This window comes from Pelobates fuscus, chromosome 4 (genome assembly GCF_036172605.1).
Source record: "Pelobates fuscus isolate aPelFus1 chromosome 4, aPelFus1.pri, whole genome shotgun sequence".
Lineage (NCBI taxonomy): Eukaryota > Metazoa > Chordata > Amphibia > Anura > Pelobatidae > Pelobates > Pelobates fuscus.
Window position 1 is genome coordinate 391,378,321 of NC_086320.1, and position 23,276 is coordinate 391,401,596.

Sequence of the window (23,276 nt, forward strand, 5' to 3'; positions counted from 1 at the left end):
CTGCTTCTATCTATGGATTTATATTGTGTGTAAACAGAGCGAGCCCTGCGTCTATATATGGATTTATATAGTTTATAAACAGAGCAAGCCCTGCTTCTATCTATCTATGGATTTATATAGTGTATAAACAGAGCAAGCCCTGCTTCTATCTGTCTATGGATTTATATAGTGTATAAACAGATCGAGTCCTGCGTCTACCTATTAATTTATATAGTGTATAAACAGAGCGAGCCCTGCTTCTATCTATGGATTTATATAGTGTATAAGCAGAGCGAGCCCAGCTTCTATCTGTCTATGGATTTATATAGTGTATAAACAGAGCGAGCCCTGCTTCTATCTATGGATTTATATAGTGTATAAACAGAGCAAGCCCTGCTTCTATCTATCAAGGGATTTATATAGTGTATAAACAGAGCAAGCCCTGCTTCTATCTATCTATGGATTTATATAGTGTATAAACAGAGCAAGCCCTGCTTCTATCTATCTATGGATTTATATAGTGTATAAACAGAGCAAGCCCTGCTTCTATCTATCTATGGATTTATATAGTGTATAAACAGAGCGAGCCCTGCTTCTATCGATCTATGGATTTATATAGTGTATAAACAGAGCGAGCCCTGCTTCTATCTATCTATGGATTTATATAGTGTATAAACAGAGTGAGCCCTGCTTCTATCTATGGATTTATATAGTGTATAAACAGAGCGAGTCCTGCTTCTATCTATGGATTTATATAGTGTATAAACAGAGCGAGCCCTGCTTCTATCTATGGATTTATATAGTGTATAAACAGAGCGAGTCCTGCTTCTATCTATGGATTTATATAGTGTATAAACAGAGCGAGCCCTGCTTCTATCTATCTATGGATTTATATAGTGTATAAACAGAGCGAGCCCTGCTTCTATCTATGGATTTATATAGTGTATAAACAGAGCGAGCCCTGCTTCTATCTATCTATGGATTTATATAGTGTATAAATAGAGCAAGCCCTGCTTCTATCTATGGATTTATATAGTGTATAAACAGAGCGAGCCCTGCTTCTATCTATGGATTTATATAGTGTATAAACAGAGCGAGCCCGGCTTCTATCTATCTATGGATTTATATAGTGTATAAACAGAGCGAGCCGTGCTTCTATCTATGGATTTAAATAGTGTATAAACAGAGCGAGCCCTGCTTCTATCTATCTATGGATTTATATAGTGTATAAACAGAGCGACTCCTGCTTCTATCTATGGATTTATATTGTGTGTAAACAGAGCGAGCCCTGCGTCTATATATGGATTTATATAGTTTATAAACAGAGCAAGCCCTGCTTCTATCTATCTATGGATTTATATAGTGTATAAACAGAGCAAGCCCTGCTTCTATCTGTCTATGGATTTATATAGTGTATAAACAGAGCTAGCCGTGCTTCCATCTATGGATTTATATAGTGTATAAACAGAGCGAGCCCTGCTTCTATCTATCTATGGATTCATATAGTGTATAAACAGAGTGAGCCCTGCTTCTATCTATCTATGGATTTATATAGTGTATAAACAGAGCAAGCTCTGCTTCTGTCTATGGATTTATATAGTGTATAAACAGGACAAGCCCTGCTTCTATCTATCTATGGATTTATATAGTGTATAAACAGATCGAGTCCTGCGTCTACCTATGGATTTATATAGTGTATAAACAGAGCGAGCCCTGCTTCTATCTATGGATTTATATAGTGTATAAGCAGAGCGAGCCCAGCTTCTATCTGTCTATGGTTCTATCTATCAAGGGATTTATATAGTGTATAAACAGAGCGAGCCCTGCTTCTATCTATCTATGGTTTTATATAGTGTATAAACAGAGCAAGCCCTGCTTCTATCTATCTATGGATTTATATAGTGTATAAACAGAGCGAGCCCTGCTTCTATCTATGGATTTATATAGTGTATACACAGAGCGAGCCCTGCTTCTATCTATCTATGGATTTATATAGTGTATAAACAGAGCGAGCCCTGCTTCTATCTATCTATGGATTTATATAGTGTATAAACAGAGCGAGCCCTGCTTCTATCTATCTATGGATTTATATAGTGTATAAACAGAGCGAGCACTGCTTCTATCTATCTATGGATTTATATAGTGTATAAACAGAGCGAGCCCTGCTTCTATCTATGGATTTATATAGTGTATAAACAGAGCGAGTCCTGCTTCTATCTATCTATGGATTTATATAGTGTATAAACAGAGCGAGCCCTGCTTCTATCTATGGATTTATATAGTGTATAAACAGAGCGAGCCCTGCTTCTATCTATGGATTTATATAGTGTATAAACAGAGCGAGCCCTGCTTCTATCTATCTATGGATTTATATAGTGTATAAACAGAGCGAGCCCTGCTTCTATCTATCTATGGATTTATATAGTGTATACACAGAGCGAGACCTGCTTCTATCTATCTATGGATTTAAATAGTGTATAAACAGAGCGAGCCCTGCTTCTATCTATCTATGGATTTATATAGTGTATAAACAGAGTGAGCCCTGCTTCTATCTATGGATTTATATTGTGTATAAACAGAGCGAGCCCTGCTTCTATCTATGGATTTATATAGTGTATAAACAGAGCGAGCCCTGCTTCTATCTATCTATGGATTTATATAGTGTATAAACAGAGCGAGCCCTGCTTCTATCTATCTATGGATTTCTATAGTGTATAAACAGAGCGAGCCCTGCTTCTATCTATCTATGGATTTATATAGTGTATAAACAGAGCGAGCCCTGCTTCTATCTATGGATTTATATAGTGTATAAACAGAGCGAGCCCTGCTTCTATCTATGGATTTATATAGTGTATAAACAGAGCGACTCCTGCTTCTATCTATGGATTTATATAGTGTATAAACAGAGCGAGCCCTGCTTCTATCTATCTATGGATTTATATGGTGTATAAACAGAGTGAGCCCTGCTTCTATCTATCTATGGATTTATATAGTGTATAAACAGAGCGACTCCTGCTTCTATCTATCTATGGATTTATATAGTGTATAAACAGAGCGAGCCCTGCTTCTATCTATGGATTAGTGTATAAACAGAGCGAGCCCTGCTTCTATCTATCTATGGATTTATATAGTGTATAAACAGAGCGAGCCCTGCTTCTATCTATCTATGGATTTATATAGTGTATAAACAGAGCTAGCCCTGCTTCTATCTCTCTATGGATTTATATAGTGTATAAACAGAGCGAGCCCTGCTTCTATCTATCTATGGATTTATATAGTGTATAAACAGAGCTAGCCCTGCTTCTATCTATCTATGGATTTATATAGTGTATAAACAGAGCGAGCCCTGCTTCTATCTATCTATGGATTTATATAGTGTATAAACAGAGCGAGCCCTGCTTCTATCTATGGATTAATATAGTGTATAAACAGAGCGAGTCCTGCTTCTATCTATGGATTTATATAGTGTATAAACAGAGCGAGCCCTGCTTCTATCTATGGATTTATATAGTGTATAAACAGAGCGACTCCTGCTTCTATCTATGGATTTATATAGTGTATAAACAGAGCGAGCCCTGCTTCTATCTATCTATGGATTTATATGGTGTATAAACAGAGTGAGCCCTGCTTCTATCTATCTATGGATTTATATAGTGTATAAACAGAGCGACTCCTGCTTCTATCTATCTATGGATTTATATAGTGTATAAACAGAGCGAGCCCTGCTTCTATCTATGGATTAGTGTATAAACAGAGCGAGCCCTGCTTCTATCTATCTATGGATTTATATAGTGTATAAACAGAGCGAGCCCTGCTTCTATCTATCTATGGATTTATATAGTGTATAAACAGAGCTAGCCCTGCTTCTATCTCTCTATGGGTTTATATAGTGTATAAACAGAGCGAGCCCTGCTTCTATCTATGGATTAATATAGTGTATAAACAGAGCGAGTCCTGCTTCTATCTATGGATTTATATAGTGTATAAACAGAGCGATCCTTGCTTCTATCTATCTATGGATTTATATAGTGTATAAACAGAGCGAGCCCTGCTTCTATCTATCTATGGATTTATATAGTGTATAAACAGAGCGAGCCCGGCTTCTATCTATCTATGGATTTATATAGTGTATAAACAGAGCGAGCCCTGCTTCTATCTATCTATGGATTTATATAGTGTATAAACAGAGAGAGCCCTGAGTCTATCTATCTATGGATTTATATAGTGTATAAACAGAGCAAGCCCTGCTTCTATCTATCTATGGATTTATATAGTGTATAAACAGAGCGAACCCTGCTTCTATCTATCTATGGATTTATATATTGTATAAACAGAGCGAGCCCTGCTTCTATGTATGGATTTATATAGTGTATAAACAGAGCGAGCCCTGCTTCTATCTATCTATGGATTTATATAGTGTATAAACAGAGCGAGCCCTGCTTCTATCTATCTATGGATTTATATAGTGTATAAACAGAGCGAGCCCTGCTTCTATCTATCTATGGATTTATATAGTGTATAAACAGAGCGAGCCCTGCTTCTATCTATCTATGGATTTATATAGTGTATAAACAGAGCGAGCACTGCTTCTATCTATCTATGGATTTATATAGTGTATAAACAGAGTGAGTCCTGCGTCTACCTATGGATTTATATAGTGTATAAACAGAGCGAGCCCTGCTTCTATCTATGGATTTATATAGTGTATAAACAGAGCGAGCCCTGCTTCTATCTATCTATGGATTTATATAGTGTATAAACAGAGCGAACCCTGCTTCTATCTATCTATGGATTTATATAGTGTATACACAGAGCGAGCCCTGCTTCTATCTATCTATGGATTTAAATAGTGTATAAACAGAGCGAGCCCTGCTTCTATCTATCTATGGATTTATATAGTGTATAAACAGAGTGAGCCCTGCTTCTATCTATGGATTTATATTGTGTATAAACAGAGCGAGCCCTGCTTCTATCTATGGATTTATATAGTGTATAAACAGAGCGAGCCCTGCTTCTATCTATCTATGGATTTATATAGTGTATAAACAGAGCGAGCCCTGCTTCTATCTATCTATGGATTTATATAGTGTATAAACAGAGCGAGCCCTGCTTCTATCTATCTATGGATTTATATAGTGTATAAACAGAGCGAGCCCTGCTTCTATCTATGGATTTATATAGTGTATAAACAGAGCGAGCCCTGCTTCTATCTATGGATTTATATAGTGTATAAACAGAGCAAGCCCTGCTTCTATCTATCAAGGGATTTATATAGTGTATAAACAGAGCAAGCCCTGCTTCTATCTATCTATGGATTTATATAGTGTATAAACAGAGCGAGCACTGCTTCTATCTATCTATGGATTTATATAGTGTATAAACAGAGTGAGCCCTGCTTCTATCTATGGATTTATATAGTGTATAAACAGAGCTAGCCCTGCTTCTATCTCTCTATGGGTTTATATAGTGTATAAACAGAGCGAGCCCTGCTTCTATCTATGGATTTATATAGTGTATAAACAGAGCGAGTCCTGCTTCTATCTATGGATTTATATAGTGTATAAACAGAGCGAGCCCTGCTTCTATCTATCTATGGATTTATATAGTGTATAAACAGAGCGAGCCCTGCTTCTATCTATCTATGGATTTATATAGTGTATAAACAGAGCGAGCCCTGCTTCTATCTATGGATTTATATAGTGTATAAACAGAGCGAGCCCTGCTTCTATCTATCTATGGATTTATATAGTGTATAAATAGAGCAAGCCCTGCTTCTATCTATGGATTTATATAGTGTATAAACAGAGCGAGCCCTGCTTCTATCTATGGATTTATATAGTGTATAAACAGAGCGAGCCCGGCTTCTATCTATCTATGGATTTATATAGTGTATAAACAGAGCGAGCCGTGCTTCTATCTATGGATTTAAATAGTGTATAAACAGAGCGAGCCCTGCTTCTATCTATCTATGGATTTATATAGTGTATAAACAGAGCGACTCCTGCTTCTATCTATGGATTTATATTGTGTGTAAACAGAGCGAGCCCTGCGTCTATATATGGATTTATATAGTTTATAAACAGAGCAAGCCCTGCTTCTATCTATCTATGGATTTATATAGTGTATAAACAGAGCAAGCCCTGCTTCTATCTGTCTATGGATTTATATAGTGTATAAACAGAGCTAGCCGTGCTTCCATCTATGGATTTATATAGTGTATAAACAGAGCGAGCCCTGCTTCTATCTATCTATGGATTCATATAGTGTATAAACAGAGTGAGCCCTGCTTCTATCTATCTATGGATTTATATAGTGTATAAACAGAGCAAGCTCTGCTTCTGTCTATGGATTTATATAGTGTATAAACAGGACAAGCCCTGCTTCTATCTATCTATGGATTTATATAGTGTATAAACAGATCGAGTCCTGCGTCTACCTATGGATTTATATAGTGTATAAACAGAGCGAGCCCTGCTTCTATCTATGGATTTATATAGTGTATAAGCAGAGCGAGCCCAGCTTCTATCTGTCTATGGATTTATATAGTGTATAAACAGAGCAAGCCCTGCTTCTATCTATCTATGGTTTTATATAGTGTATAAACAGAGCAAGCCCTGCTTCTATCTATCTATGGATTTATATAGTGTATAAACAGAGCGAGCCCTGCTTCTATCTATCTATGGATTTATATAGTGTATAAACAGAGTGAGCCCTGCTTCTATCTATCTATGGATTTATATAGTGTATAAACAGAGCGAGCCCTGCTTCTATCTATGGATTTATATAGTGTATAAACAGAGCGAGCCCTGCTTCTATCTATCTATGGATTTATATAGTGTATAAACAGAGTGACTCCTGCTTCTATCTATCTATGGATTTATATAGTGTATAAACAGAGCGAGCCCTGCTTCTATCTATCTATGGATTTATATAGTGTATAAACAGAGTGAGCCCTGCTTCTATCTATCTATGGATTTATATAGTGTATAAACAGAGCGAGCCCTGCTTATATCTATGGATTTATATAGTGTATAAACAGAGCGACTCCTGCTTCTATCTATGGATTTATATAGTGTATAAACAGAGCGACTCCTGCTTCTATCTATGGATTTATATAGTGTATAAACAGAGCGACTCCTGCTTCTATCTATCTATGGATTTATATAGTGTATAAACAGAGCGAGCCCTGCTTCTATTTATGGATTAGTGTATAAACAGAGCGAGCCCTGCTTCTATCTATCTATGGATTTATATAGTGTATAAACAGAGCGAGCCCTGCTTCTATCTATGGATTTATATAGTGTATAAACAGAGCGACTCCTGCTTCTATCTATGGATTTATATAGTGTATAAACAGAGCGACTCCTGCTTCTATCTATCTATGGATTTATATAGTGTATAAACAGAGCGAGCCCTGCTTCTATTTATGGATTAGTGTATAAACAGAGCGAGCCCTGCTTCTATCTATCTATGGATTTATATAGTGTATAAACAGAGTGACTCCTGCTTCTATCTATGGATTTATATAGTGTATAAACAGAGCGAGCCCTGCTTATATCTATGGATTTATATAGTGTATAAACAGAGCGACTCCTGCTTCTATCTATGGATTTATATAGTGTATAAACAGAGCGAGCCCTGCTTCTATCTATCTATGGATTTATATAGTGTATAAACAGAGCGAGCACTGCTTCTATCTATCTATGGATTTATATAGTGTATAAACAGAGCGAGCCCTGCTTCTATCTATGGATTTATATAGTGTATAAACAGAGCGAGCCCTGCTTCTATCTATGGATTTATATAGTGTATAAACAGAGCGAGCCCTGCTTCTATCTATCTATGGATTTATATAGTGTATAAACAGAGCGAGCCCTGCTTCTATCTATCTATGGATTTATATAGTGTATACACAGAGCGAGACCTGCTTCTATCTATCTATGGATTTAAATAGTGTATAAACAGAGCGAGCCCTGCTTCTATCTATCTATGGATTTATATAGTGTATAAACAGAGTGAGCCCTGCTTCTATCTATGGATTTATATTGTGTATAAACAGAGCGAGCCCTGCTTCTATCTATGGATTTATATAGTGTATAAACAGAGCGAGCCCTGCTTCTATCTATCTATGGATTTATATAGTGTATAAACAGAGCGAGCCCTGCTTCTATCTATCTATGGATTTCTATAGTGTATAAACAGAGCGAGCCCTGCTTCTATCTATCTATGGATTTATATAGTGTATAAACAGAGCGAGCCCTGCTTCTATCTATGGATTTATATAGTGTATAAACAGAGCGAGCCCTGCTTCTATCTATGGATTTATATAGTGTATAAACAGAGCGACTCCTGCTTCTATCTATGGATTTATATAGTGTATAAACAGAGCGAGCCCTGCTTCTATCTATCTATGGATTTATATGGTGTATAAACAGAGTGAGCCCTGCTTCTATCTATCTATGGATTTATATAGTGTATAAACAGAGCGACTCCTGCTTCTATCTATCTATGGATTTATATAGTGTATAAACAGAGCGAGCCCTGCTTCTATCTATGGATTAGTGTATAAACAGAGCGAGCCCTGCTTCTATCTATCTATGGATTTATATAGTGTATAAACAGAGCGAGCCCTGCTTCTATCTATCTATGGATTTATATAGTGTATAAACAGAGCTAGCCCTGCTTCTATCTCTCTATGGATTTATATAGTGTATAAACAGAGCGAGCCCTGCTTCTATCTATCTATGGATTTATATAGTGTATAAACAGAGCTAGCCCTGCTTCTATCTATCTATGGATTTATATAGTGTATAAACAGAGCGAGCCCTGCTTCTATCTATCTATGGATTTATATAGTGTATAAACAGAGCGAGCCCTGCTTCTATCTATGGATTAATATAGTGTATAAACAGAGCGAGTCCTGCTTCTATCTATGGATTTATATAGTGTATAAACAGAGCGAGCCCTGCTTCTATCTATGGATTTATATAGTGTATAAACAGAGCGACTCCTGCTTCTATCTATGGATTTATATAGTGTATAAACAGAGCGAGCCCTGCTTCTATCTATCTATGGATTTATATGGTGTATAAACAGAGTGAGCCCTGCTTCTATCTATCTATGGATTTATATAGTGTATAAACAGAGCGACTCCTGCTTCTATCTATCTATGGATTTATATAGTGTATAAACAGAGCGAGCCCTGCTTCTATCTATGGATTAGTGTATAAACAGAGCGAGCCCTGCTTCTATCTATCTATGGATTTATATAGTGTATAAACAGAGCGAGCCCTGCTTCTATCTATCTATGGATTTATATAGTGTATAAACAGAGCTAGCCCTGCTTCTATCTCTCTATGGGTTTATATAGTGTATAAACAGAGCGAGCCCTGCTTCTATCTATGGATTAATATAGTGTATAAACAGAGCGAGTCCTGCTTCTATCTATGGATTTATATAGTGTATAAACAGAGCGATCCTTGCTTCTATCTATCTATGGATTTATATAGTGTATAAACAGAGCGAGCCCTGCTTCTATCTATCTATGGATTTATATAGTGTATAAACAGAGCGAGCCCGGCTTCTATCTATCTATGGATTTATATAGTGTATAAACAGAGCGAGCCCTGCTTCTATCTATCTATGGATTTATATAGTGTATAAACAGAGAGAGCCCTGAGTCTATCTATCTATGGATTTATATAGTGTATAAACAGAGCAAGCCCTGCTTCTATCTATCTATGGATTTATATAGTGTATAAACAGAGCGAACCCTGCTTCTATCTATCTATGGATTTATATATTGTATAAACAGAGCGAGCCCTGCTTCTATGTATGGATTTATATAGTGTATAAACAGAGCGAGCCCTGCTTCTATCTATCTATGGATTTATATAGTGTATAAACAGAGCGAGCCCTGCTTCTATCTATCTATGGATTTATATAGTGTATAAACAGAGCGAGCCCTGCTTCTATCTATCTATGGATTTATATAGTGTATAAACAGAGCGAGCCCTGCTTCTATCTATCTATGGATTTATATAGTGTATAAACAGAGCGAGCACTGCTTCTATCTATCTATGGATTTATATAGTGTATAAACAGAGTGAGTCCTGCGTCTACCTATGGATTTATATAGTGTATAAACAGAGCGAGCCCTGCTTCTATCTATGGATTTATATAGTGTATAAACAGAGCGAGCCCTGCTTCTATCTATCTATGGATTTATATAGTGTATAAACAGAGCGAACCCTGCTTCTATCTATCTATGGATTTATATAGTGTATACACAGAGCGAGCCCTGCTTCTATCTATCTATGGATTTAAATAGTGTATAAACAGAGCGAGCCCTGCTTCTATCTATCTATGGATTTATATAGTGTATAAACAGAGTGAGCCCTGCTTCTATCTATGGATTTATATTGTGTATAAACAGAGCGAGCCCTGCTTCTATCTATGGATTTATATAGTGTATAAACAGAGCGAGCCCTGCTTCTATCTATCTATGGATTTATATAGTGTATAAACAGAGCGAGCCCTGCTTCTATCTATCTATGGATTTATATAGTGTATAAACAGAGCGAGCCCTGCTTCTATCTATCTATGGATTTATATAGTGTATAAACAGAGCGAGCCCTGCTTCTATCTATGGATTTATATAGTGTATAAACAGAGCGAGCCCTGCTTCTATCTATGGATTTATATAGTGTATAAACAGAGCAAGCCCTGCTTCTATCTATCAAGGGATTTATATAGTGTATAAACAGAGCAAGCCCTGCTTCTATCTATCTATGGATTTATATAGTGTATAAACAGAGCGAGCACTGCTTCTATCTATCTATGGATTTATATAGTGTATAAACAGAGTGAGCCCTGCTTCTATCTATGGATTTATATAGTGTATAAACAGAGCTAGCCCTGCTTCTATCTCTCTATGGGTTTATATAGTGTATAAACAGAGCGAGCCCTGCTTCTATCTATGGATTTATATAGTGTATAAACAGAGCGAGTCCTGCTTCTATCTATGGATTTATATAGTGTATAAACAGAGCGAGCCCTGCTTCTATCTATCTATGGATTTATATAGTGTATAAACAGAGCGAGCCCTGCTTCTATCTATCTATGGATTTATATAGTGTATAAACAGAGCGAGCCCTGCTTCTATCTATGGATTTATATAGTGTATAAACAGAGCGAGCCCTGCTTCTATCTATCTATGGATTTATATAGTGTATAAATAGAGCAAGCCCTGCTTCTATCTATGGATTTATATAGTGTATAAACAGAGCGAGCCCTGCTTCTATCTATGGATTTATATAGTGTATAAACAGAGCGAGCCCGGCTTCTATCTATCTATGGATTTATATAGTGTATAAACAGAGCGAGCCGTGCTTCTATCTATGGATTTAAATAGTGTATAAACAGAGCGAGCCCTGCTTCTATCTATCTATGGATTTATATAGTGTATAAACAGAGCGACTCCTGCTTCTATCTATGGATTTATATTGTGTGTAAACAGAGCGAGCCCTGCGTCTATATATGGATTTATATAGTTTATAAACAGAGCAAGCCCTGCTTCTATCTATCTATGGATTTATATAGTGTATAAACAGAGCAAGCCCTGCTTCTATCTGTCTATGGATTTATATAGTGTATAAACAGAGCTAGCCGTGCTTCCATCTATGGATTTATATAGTGTATAAACAGAGCGAGCCCTGCTTCTATCTATCTATGGATTCATATAGTGTATAAACAGAGTGAGCCCTGCTTCTATCTATCTATGGATTTATATAGTGTATAAACAGAGCAAGCTCTGCTTCTGTCTATGGATTTATATAGTGTATAAACAGGACAAGCCCTGCTTCTATCTATCTATGGATTTATATAGTGTATAAACAGATCGAGTCCTGCGTCTACCTATGGATTTATATAGTGTATAAACAGAGCGAGCCCTGCTTCTATCTATGGATTTATATAGTGTATAAGCAGAGCGAGCCCAGCTTCTATCTGTCTATGGATTTATATAGTGTATAAACAGAGCAAGCCCTGCTTCTATCTATCTATGGTTTTATATAGTGTATAAACAGAGCAAGCCCTGCTTCTATCTATCTATGGATTTATATAGTGTATAAACAGAGCGAGCCCTGCTTCTATCTATCTATGGATTTATATAGTGTATAAACAGAGTGAGCCCTGCTTCTATCTATCTATGGATTTATATAGTGTATAAACAGAGCGAGCCCTGCTTCTATCTATGGATTTATATAGTGTATAAACAGAGCGAGCCCTGCTTCTATCTATCTATGGATTTATATAGTGTATAAACAGAGTGACTCCTGCTTCTATCTATCTATGGATTTATATAGTGTATAAACAGAGCGAGCCCTGCTTCTATCTATCTATGGATTTATATAGTGTATAAACAGAGTGAGCCCTGCTTCTATCTATCTATGGATTTATATAGTGTATAAACAGAGCGAGCCCTGCTTATATCTATGGATTTATATAGTGTATAAACAGAGCGACTCCTGCTTCTATCTATGGATTTATATAGTGTATAAACAGAGCGACTCCTGCTTCTATCTATGGATTTATATAGTGTATAAACAGAGCGACTCCTGCTTCTATCTATCTATGGATTTATATAGTGTATAAACAGAGCGAGCCCTGCTTCTATTTATGGATTAGTGTATAAACAGAGCGAGCCCTGCTTCTATCTATCTATGGATTTATATAGTGTATAAACAGAGCGAGCCCTGCTTCTATCTATGGATTTATATAGTGTATAAACAGAGCGACTCCTGCTTCTATCTATGGATTTATATAGTGTATAAACAGAGCGACTCCTGCTTCTATCTATCTATGGATTTATATAGTGTATAAACAGAGCGAGCCCTGCTTCTATTTATGGATTAGTGTATAAACAGAGCGAGCCCTGCTTCTATCTATCTATGGATTTATATAGTGTATAAACAGAGTGACTCCTGCTTCTATCTATGGATTTATATAGTGTATAAACAGAGCGAGCCCTGCTTATATCTATGGATTTATATAGTGTATAAACAGAGCGACTCCTGCTTCTATCTATGGATTTATATAGTGTATAAACAGAGCGACTCCTGCTTCTATCTATGGATTTATATAGTGTATAAACAGAGCGACTCCTGCTTCTATCTATCTATGGATTTATATAGTGTATAAACAGAGCGAGCCCTGCTTCTATCCATGGATTAGTGTATAAACAGAGCGAGCCCTGCTTCTATCTATCTATGGATTAGTGTATAAACAGAGCGAGCCCTGCTTCTATCTATCTATGGATTTATATAGTGTATAAACAGAGCGAGCCCTGCTTCTATCTATCTATGGATTTATATAGTGTATAAACAGAGCGAGCCCTGCTTCTATCTATGGATTTATATAGTGTATAAACAGAGCGACTCCTGCTTCTATCTATGGATTTATATAGTGTATAAACAGAGCGACTCCTGCTTCTATCTATCTATGGATTTATATAGTGTATAAACAGAGCGAGCCCTGCTTCTATCTATCTATGGATTTATATAGTGTATAAACAGAGCAAGCCCTGCTTCTATCTATCTATGGATTTATATAGTGTATAAACAGAGCAAGCCCTGTTTCTATCTATCTATGGATTTATATAGTGTATAAACAGAGCGAGCCCTGCTTCTATCTATCTATGGATTTATATAGTGTATAAACAGAGCGAGCCCTGCTTCTATCTATCTATGGATTTATATAGTGTATAAACAGAGCAAGCCCTGCTTCTATCTATGGATTTATATAGTGTATAAACAGAGCGAGCCCTGCTTCTATCTATCTATGGATTTATATAGTGTATAAACAGAGCGAGCCCTGCTACTATCTATCTATGGATTTATATAGTTTATAAACAGAGTGAGCCCTGCTTCTATCTATGGATTTATATAGTGTATAAACAGAGCGAGCCCTGCTTCTATCTATCTATGGATTTATATAGTGTATAAACAGAGCGAGCCCTGCTTTTATCTATCTATGGATTTATATAGTGTATACACAGAGCGAGCCCTGCTTCTATCTATCTATGGATTTAAACAGTGTATAAACAGAGCGAGCCCTGCTTCTATCTATCTATGGATTTATATAGTGTATAAACAGAGCGAGCCCTGCTTCCATCTATGGATTTATATAGTGTATAAGCAGAGCGAGCCCTGCTTCTATCTATGGATTTATATTGTGTATAAACAGAGCGAGCCCTGCTTCTATCTATCTATGGATTTATATAGTGTATAAACAGAGCGAGCCCTGCTTCTATCTATCTATGGATTTATATAGTGTATAAATAGAGCAAGCCCTGCTTCTATCTATGGATTTATATAGTGTATAAACAGAGCAAGCCCTGCTTCTATCTATGGATTTATATAGTGTATACACAGAGCGAGCCCTGCTTCTATCTATCTATGGATTTAAACAGTGTATAAACAGAGCGAGCCCTGCTTCTATCTATCTATGGATTTATATAGTGTATAAACAGAGCGAGCCCTGCTTCCATCTATGGATTTATATAGTGTATAAGCAGAGCGAGCCCTGCTTCTATCTATGGATTTATATTGTGTATAAACAGAGCGAGCCCTGCTTCTATCTATCTATGGATTTATATAGTGTATAAACAGAGCGAGCCCTGCTTCTATCTATCTATGGATTTATATAGTGTATAAATAGAGCAAGCCCTGCTTCTATCTATGGATTTATATAGTGTATAAACAGAGCAAGCCCTGCTTCTATCTATGGATTTATATAGTGTATAAACAGAGCGAGTCCTGCTTCTATCTATCTATGGATTTATATAGTGTATAAACAGAGCGAGCCCGGCTTCTATCTATCTATGGATTTATATAGTGTATAAACAGAGCAAGCCCTGCTTCTATCTATCTATGGATTTATATAGTGTATAAACAGAGCAAGCCCTGTTTCTATCTATCTATGGATTTATATAGTGTATAAACAGAGCAAGCCCTGCTTCTATCTATCTATGGATTTATATAGTGTATAAACAGAGAGAGCCCTGCTTCTATCTATCTATGGATTTATATAGTGTATAAACAGAGCGAGCCCTGCTTCTATCTATCTATGGATTTATATAGTGTATAAACAGAGCGAGCCCTGCTTCTATCTATGGATTTATATAGTGTATAAACAGAGCGAGCCCTGCATCTATCTATCTATGGATTTATATAGTGTATAAACAGAGTGACTCCTGCTTCTATCTATCTATGGATTTATATAGTGTATAAACAGAGCGAGCCCTGCTTCTATCTATCTATGGATTTATATAGTGTATAAACAGAGTGAGCCCTGCTTCTATCTATCTATGGATTTATATAGTGTATAAACAGAGCGAGCCCTGCTTATATCTATGGATTTATATAGTGTATAAACAGAGCGACTCCTGCTTCTATCTATGGATTTATATAGTGTATAAACAGAGCGACTCCTGCTTCTATCTATGGATTTATATAGTGTATAAACAGAGCGACTCCTGCTTCTATCTATCTATGGATTTATATAGTGTATAAACAGAGCGAGCCCTGCTTCTATTTATGGATTAGTGTATAAACAGAGCGAGCCCTGCTTCTATCTATCTATGGATTTATATAGTGTATAAACAGAGTGACTCCTGCTTCTATCTATGGATTTATATAGTGTATAAACAGAGCGAGCCCTGCTTATATCTATGGATTTATATAGTGTATAAACAGAGCGACTCCTGCTTCTATCTATGGATTTATATAGTGTATAAACAGAGCGACTCCTGCTTCTATCTATGGATTTATATAGTGTATAAACAGAGCGACTCCTGCTTCTATCTATCTATGGATTTATATAGTGTATAAACAGAGCGAGCCCTGCTTCTATCCATGGATTAGTGTATAAACAGAGCGAGCCCTGCTTCTATCTATCTATGGATTAGTGTATAAACAGAGCGAGCCCTGCTTCTATCTATCTATGGATTAGTGTATAAACAGAGCGAGCCCTGCTTCTATCTATCTATGGATTTATATAGTGTATAAACAGAGCGAGCCCTGCTTCTATCTATCTATGGATTTATATAGTGTATAAACAGAGCGAGCCCTGCTTCTATCTATGGATTTATATAGTGTATAAACAGAGCGACTCCTGCTTCTATCTATGGATTTATATAGTGTATAAACAGAGCGACTCCTGCTTCTATCTATCTATGGATTTATATAGTGTATAAACAGAGCGAGCCCTGCTTCTATCTATCTATGGATTTATATAGTGTATAAACAGAGCAAGCCCTGCTTCTATCTATGGATTTATATAGTGTATAAACAGAGCGAGCCCTGCTTCTATCTATCTATGGATTTATATAGTGTATAAACAGAGCGAGCCCTGCTACTATCTATCTATGGATTTATATAGTTTATAAACAGAGTGAGCCCTGCTTCTATCTATGGATTTATATAGTGTATAAACAGAGCGAGCCCTGCTTCTATCTATCTATGGATTTATATAGTGTATAAACAGAGCGAGCCCTGCTTTTATCTATCTATGGATTTATATAGTGTATACACAGAGCGAGCCCTGCTTCTATCTATCTATGGATTTAAACAGTGTATAAACAGAGCGAGCCCTGCTTCTATCTATCTATGGATTTATATAGTGTATAAACAGAGCGAGCCCTGCTTCCATCTATGGATTTATATAGTGTATAAGCAGAGCGAGCCCTGCTTCTATCTATGGATTTATATTGTGTATAAACAGAGCGAGCCCTGCTTCTATCTATCTATGGATTTATATAGTGTATAAACAGAGCGAGCCCTGCTTCTATCTATCTATGGATTTATATAGTGTATTAACAGAGCGAGCCCGGCTTCTATCTATCTATGGATTTATATAGTGTATAAACAGAGCGAGCCGTGCTTCTATCTATGGATTTAAATAGTGTATAAACAGAGCGAGCCCTGCTTCTATCTATCTATGGATTTATATAGTGTATAAACAGAGCGACTCCTGCTTCTATCTGTCTATGGATTTATATAGTGTATAAACAGAGCTAGCCGTGCTTCTATCTATGGATTTATATAGTGTATAAACAGAGCGAGCCCTGCTTCTATCTATCTATGGATTCATATAGTGTATAAACAGAGTGAGCCCTGCTTCTATCTATCTATGGATTTATATAGTGTATAAACAGAGCGAGCCCTGCTTCTATCTATCTATGGATTTATATAGTGTATAAACAGATCGAGTCCTGCGTCTACCTATGGATTTATATAGTGTATAAACAGAGCGAGCCCTGCTTCTATCTATGGATTTATATAGTGTATAAGCAGAGCGAGCCCAGCTTCTATCCGTCTATGGATTTATATAGTGTATAAACAGAGCAAGCCCTGCTTTTATCTATCAAGGGATTTATATAGTGTATAAACAGAGCAAGCCCTGCTTTTATCTATCTATGGATTTATATAGTGTATAAACAGACCGAGCACTGCTTCTATCCATCTATGGATTTATATAGTGTATAAACAGAGCGAGCACTGCTTCTATCTATCTATGGATTTATATAGTGTATAAACAGAGCGAGCCCGGCTTCTATCTATCTATGGATTTATATAGTGTATAAACAGAGCGAGCCCTGCTTCTATCTATCTATGGATTTATATAGTGTATAAACAGAGCGAGTCCTGCTTCTATCTATCTATGGATTTATATAGTGTATAAACAGAGCAAGCCCTGCTTCTATCTATGGATTTATATAGTGTATAAACAGAGCCAGTCCTGCGTCTATCTATTTATGGATTTATATAGTGTATAAACAGAGCGAGCCCTGCTTCTATCTATGGATTTATATAGTGTATAAACAGAGCGACTCCTGCTTCTATCTATGGATTTATATAGTGTATAAACAGAGCGAGCCCTGCTTCTATCTATGGATTTATATAGTGTATAAACAGAGCCAGTCCTGCTTCTATCTATTTATGGATTTATATAGTGTATAAACAGAGCGAGCCCTGGTTCTATCTATCTATGGATTTATATAGTGTATAAACAGTGCGAGCCCTGCTTCTATCTAGCTATGGATTTATATAGTGTATAAACAGAGCAAGCCCTGCTTCTATCTATCTATGGATTTATATAGTGTATAAACAGAGCGAGCCCTGCTTCTATCTATCTATGGATTTATATAGTGTATAAACAGAGCGAGCCCTGCTTCTATCTATCTATGGATTTATATAGTGTATAAACAGAGCAAGCCCTGCTTCTATCGATGGATTTAAATAGTGTATAAACAGAGCGAGTCCTGCTTCTATCTATCTAGGGATTTATATAGTGTATAAACAGAGCGAGCCCGGCTTCTATCTATCTATGGATTTATATCGTGTATAAACAGAGCGACTCCTGCTTCTATCTATCTATGGATTCATATCGTGTATAAACAGAGTAAGCCCTGCTTCTATCTATCTATGTATTTATATAGTGTATAAACAGAGCGAGCCCTGCTTCTATCTATCTATGGATTTATATAGTGTATAAACAGAGCGAGCCCTGCTTCTATCTATCTATGTATTTATATAGTGTATAAACAGAGGAAGCCCTGCTTCTATCTATCTATGGATTTATATAGTGTATAAACAGAGCGAGCCCGGCTTCTATCTATCTATGGATTTATATAGTGTATAAACAGAGCAAGCCCTGCTTCTATCTATGGATTTATATAGTGTATAAACAGAGCGAGTCCTGCTTCTATCTATTTATGGATTTATATAGTGTATAAACAGACTGAGCCCTGCTTCTATTTATCTATGGATTTATATAGTGTATAAACAGAGCGAGCCCTGCTTCTATCTATCTATGGATTTATATAGTGTATAAACAGAGCGAGCCCTGCTTCTATCTTTCTATGGATTTATATAGTGTATAAACAGAGCAAGCCCTGCTTCTATCTATCTATGGATTTATATAGTGTATAAACAGAGCGAGCCCTGCTTCTATCTATCTATGGATTTATATAGTGTATAAACAGAGCGAGCCCTGCTTCTATCTATCTATGGATTTATATAGTGTATACACAGAGCGAGCCCTGCTTCTATCTATCTATGGATTTATATAGTGTATAAACAGAGCAAGCCCTGCTTCTATCGATGGATTTAAATAGTGTATAAACAGAGCGAGTCCTGCTTCTATCTATCTAGGGATTTATATAGTGTATCAACAGAGCGAGCCCTGCTTCTATCTATGGATTTATATAGTGTATAAACAGAGCGAGCCCGGCTTCTATCTATCTATGGATTTATATAGTGTATAAACAGAGCGAGCCCTGCTTCTATCTATGGATTTATATAGTGTATAAACAGAGCAAGCCCTGCTTCTATCTATCTATGGATTTATATAGTGTATAAACAGAGCGAGCCCTGCTTCTATCTATCTATGGATTTATATAGTGTATAAACAGAGCGAGCCCGGCTTCTATCTATCTATGGATTGATATAGTGTATAAACAGAGCAAGCCCTGCTTCTATCTATGGATTTATATAGTGTATAAACAGAGCGAGCCCTGCTTCTATCTATCTATGGATTTATATAGTGTATAAACAGAGCAAGCCCTGCTTCTATCTATGGATTTATATAGTGTATAAACAGAGCCAGTCCTGCTTCTATCTATTTATGGATTTATATAGTGTATAAACAGAGCGAGCCCTGCTTCTATCTATGGATTTATATAGTGTATAAACAGAGCGACTCCTGCTTCTATCTATGGATTTATATAGTGTATAAACAGAGCGAGCCCTGCTTCTATCTATGGATTTATATAGTGTATAAACAGAGCCAGTCCTGCTTCTATCTATTTATGGATTTATATAGTGTATAAACAGAGCGAGCCCTGCTTCTATCTATCTATGGATTTATATAGTGTATAAACAGAGCGAGCCCTGCTTCTATCTAGCTATGGATTTATATAGTGTATAAACAGAGCAAGCCCTTCTTCTATCTATCTATGGATTTATATAGTGTATAAACAGAGCGAGCCCTGCTTCTATCTATCTATGGATTTATATAGTGTATAAACAGAGCGAGCCCTGCTTCTATCTATGGATTTATATAGTGTATAAACAGAGCGAGTCCTGCTTCTATCTATCTATGGATTTATATAGTGTATAAACAGAGCGAGCCCTGCTTCTATCTATCTATGGATTTATATAGTGTATAAACAGAGCGAGCCCTGCTTCTATCTATCTATGGATTTATATAGTGTATAAACAGAGCGAGCCCTGCTTCTATCTATCTATGGATTTATATAGTGTATAAACAGAGCGAGCCCTGCTTCTATCTATCTATGGATTTATATAGTGTATAAACAGAGCAAGCCCTGCTTCTATCGATGGATTTAAATAGTGTATAAACAGAGCGAGTCCTGCTTCTATCTATCTAGGGATTTATATAGTGTATAAACAGAGCGAGCCCTGCTTCTATCTATGGATTTATATAGTGTATAAACAGAGTGAGCCCTGCTTCTATCTATGGATTTATATAGTGTATAAACAGAGCGAGCCCTGCTTCTATCTATGGATTTATATAGTGTATAAACAGAGCGAGCCCTGCTTCTATCTATCTATCTATGGATTTATATAGTGTATAAACAGACTGAGCCCTGCTTCTATCTATCTAGGGATTTATATAGTGTATAAACAGACTGAGCCCTGCTTCTATCTATCTATGGATTTATATAGTGTATAAACAGAGCGAGCCCTGCTTCTATCTATCTATGGATTTATATAGTGTATAAACAGAGCAAGCCCTGCTTCTATCTATCTATGGATTTATATAGTGTATAAACAGAGCGAGCCCTGCTTCTATCTATCTATGGATTTATATAGTGTATAAACAGAGCGAGCCCTGCTTCTATCTATCTATGGATTTATATAGTGTATACACAGAGCGAGCCCTGCTTCTATCTATCTATGGATTTATATAGTGTATAAACAGAGCAAGCCCTGCTTCTATCGATGGATTTAAATAGTGTATAAACAGAGCGAGTCCTGCTTCTATCTATCTAGGGATTTATATAGTGTATAAACAGAGCGAGCCCTGCTTCTATCTATGGATTTATATAGTGTATAAACAGAGCAAGCCCTGCTTCTATCTATGGATTTAAATAGTGTATAAACAGAGCGAGTCCTGCTTCTATCTATTTATGGATTTATATAGTGTATAAACAGAGCGTGCCCTGCTTCTATCCATCTATGGATTTATATAGTGTATAAACAGAGTGAGCCCTGCTTCTGTCTATCTATGGATTTATATAGTGTATAAACAGAGCGAGCCCTGCTTCTATCTATCTATGGATTTATATAGTGTATAAACAGAGCGAGCCCTGCTTCTATCTATCTATGGATTTATATAGTGTATAAACAGAGCGAGCCCTGCTTCTATCTATGGATTTATATAGTGTATAAAAAGAGCGAGCCCTGCTTCTATCTATCTATGGATTTATATAGTGTATAAACAGAGCAAGCCCTGCTTCTATCTATCTATGGATTTATATAGTGTATAAACAGAGCAAGCCCTGCTTCTATCTATCTATGGATTTATATAGTGTATAAACAGAACTAGCCCTGCTTCTATCTATCTATGGATTTATATTGTGTGTAAACAGAGCGAGCCCTGCGTCTATCTATGGATTTATATAGTGTATAAACAGAGCGATCCCTGCTACTATCTATCTATGGATTTATATAGTGTATAAACAGATCGAGTCCTGCTTCTATCTATGGATTTATATAGTGTATAAACAGAGCGTGCCCTGCTACTATCTATCTATGGATTTATATAGTGTATAAACAGAGCAAGCCCTGCTTCTATCTATGGATTTATATAGTGTATAAACAAAGCGAGCCCTGCTTCTATCTATCTATGGATTTATATAGTGTATAAACAGAGCGAGCCCTGCTTCTATCTATCTATGGATAATGATGTACCGAACGGTTCGCTGACGAATAGTTCCTGGCGAACATAGCGTGTTCGCGTTCGCCACGGCGGGCCAACACATGCGCGGTTCGATCCGCCCCCTATTCGTCATCATTGAGTAAACTTTGACCCTGTGCCTCACGGTCAGCAGACACATTCCAGCAAATTAGCAGCAGACCCTCCCTTCCAGACCCTCCCACCTCCTGGACAGCATCCATTTTAGATTCATTCTGAAGCTGCATTCTTAGATGGAGGAGGGAAATGTATAGCTATTCTAGTGTATTCAGTGTCAACTACAGTCCTGAAGGACTCATCTGATCTCCGCTGTAAGGACAGCACCCCAAAAAAGCCATTTTTAGGGCTAGAACATCAGTCTGCTTTTTTTTTCCTGTGTTGCCTGCCTGCCTGCCAGCTTCTGTGTCAGGCTCACAGTGGATACTGTGCCCACTTGCCCAGTGCCACCACTCATATCTGGTGTCACAATAGCTTAAGCTTGACATTTAAAAACAAAAAAATTTTTTCACTGTAATAGATTGAATAGCAGTTAGTTGTCTGCCAGCTTCTGTGTCAGGCTCACAGTGGATACTGTGCCCACTTGCCCAGTGCCACCACTCATATCTGGTGTCACAATAGCTTAAGCTTGCATTTAAAAACAAAAAAAATTAACTGTAATAGATTGAATAGCAGTTAGTTGTCTGCAAGCGTCTGGGTGTCAGGCCTTCAGCGTGTACTCTGCCAACCTCTGCAAGTGCACTTTGCCACTCATATCTGGTGTCACAATAGCGTGCATTTAAAAAAAAAAACTTTTTTCACTGTTATAAATTGAATATCAGTTACTTGTCTTCAAGCGGGTGTGTCAGGCCAACAGCGTGTACTCTGCCAACCTCTGCCAGTGCACATTGCCACTCATATCTGGTGTCACAATAGCGTGCATTTAAAAACAAAAAACTTTTTTCACTGTTATAGATTGAATAGCAGTTAGTTGTCTTCAAGCGGGTGTGTCAGGCCAACAGCGTGTACTCTGCCAACCTCTGCCAGTGCACATTGCCACTCATATCTGGTGTCACAATAGCGTGCATTTAAAAACAAAAAACTTTTTTCACTGTTATAGATTGAATAGCAGTTAGTTGTCTTCAAGCGGGTGTCAGGCCTACAGCGTGTACTCTGCCAACCTCTGCCACTGCACAGTGCCACTCATATCTGGTCTCACAGTAGCTTGCACGCATAGTACCACTAATCCAAAAAAAAATGACAGGCAGAGGCAGGCCACCCCGCAGGGGCCATCGTGGTCGTGGTGCTGTGATTCCCTT